The following is a 1,195-nucleotide window of genomic DNA, read 5'->3' as shown; positions in this document are numbered from 1 at the left end:
AAACAAATTAATAATTCCTCTAGATCACCTCTAATAGGTACTACCCACTTTCTCTCTTCGGCCGAAAATAGATATGACCATTGATATGAATACCAATAATCTTAGCATGTCAATCCATGTTAAGCAACCACTGAAGTATTCTCCTTTTCTTTTTCGTTTTTCCCTAGGGGTGAAAAAATGAAATTAATAGGATTATTATAATCTCTTTTTAATACCTCACTTTAAGCTTTAGAGTCTGAGCTTTGCAACACTATTTACCAGTTTCGGGGTAGAAAGCAAAGTGAAAATAAATTACAATATTTTGTAGTAGACGAATCACATGTGGGGTGGTGGCGCAGTTGGCTAGCGCGTAGGTCTCATAGCTGTCTGAGTAATCCTGAGGTCGAGAGTTCGAGCCTCTCTCACCCCACTGTTTTTATCTTTTTTAGCAACTGAAGGTACTAGATGATGTAATCCTTACGCAAAAAACAATTAGCATGTTGTTTTTTTGTCTTTTATTCAGGTGTTTTGGTAGAAATTTGAGTCCACTGTCTTCTGAAGTGCATTCTTGTCTTGTTAACATCAATTTACACAAAAAGAGAAAATAGAACAAAAAAGCCATATAATCCCTAACTAGGAAACAAAATAAACATGTCATTGATAATAAAAATGGGTCTTAATTCAGATTTGTTAAATAGAAAGGCCTAAAATGGGTCCTTAGATGTATTACATTCATCAAACTCAATCCGTCTTTTCCTCGAATCTCATTCACCGTTTTGTCGGTTAAGGAGAACAATGTGCTCTCTTGACACTTTTAAACCACAAATAGTAGTATGGCATACTTATAAATCTGTAACCCATGATCGATTCTGTAACACACATTTATCAATCTCATAAGCTGACGCATACTTGTGGATAGCAGCAATAGATATATTAGTGTCATTTGGACGTGAGATAGGGTGAGCTTGAATATTATGAGAACCCAATAATGAAAACCAAACAAAAGCTAAGGTCATAGCTGTTGTAGACTTAATTCACAAGAGGAAAGAGTTGCCAAGTCAAGCAATTGGAGATAATGGTGAGGATTCTAAGAAAAACACTTTGATTCAATTTCTTTTTCTACCCCTTCTTCTATTTAGTTTATGGAAAATTTATAGATTGATTTTTAACTTTAACTAGTAAATACGCACGTGCAGTTGCACGTGGGCTTTTTAGT

The 1,195-nt window shown here is 34.9% G+C and overlaps 1 non-coding gene across 1 annotated transcript; it reads left to right on the top strand.

Moving 5' to 3' along the window:
- Positions 1–323: 323 nt before the first annotated feature.
- On the top strand, positions 324–409 carry TRNAM-CAU (transfer RNA methionine (anticodon CAU)). The gene is given in 2 exon segments: positions 324–361; positions 374–409. It is a non-coding gene; the product is annotated as a tRNA-Met (tRNA).
- The last annotated feature ends 786 nt before the right edge of the window (positions 410–1,195 follow it).

This window comes from Hakea prostrata, chromosome 8 (genome assembly GCF_041222555.1).
Source record: "Hakea prostrata isolate BN-2017 chromosome 8, UWA_Hpros_2, whole genome shotgun sequence".
Lineage (NCBI taxonomy): Eukaryota > Viridiplantae > Streptophyta > Magnoliopsida > Proteales > Proteaceae > Hakea > Hakea prostrata.
Note: the sequence above shows the minus strand (reverse complement) of the source record. Positions and strands in the feature narration are given on the sequence as shown.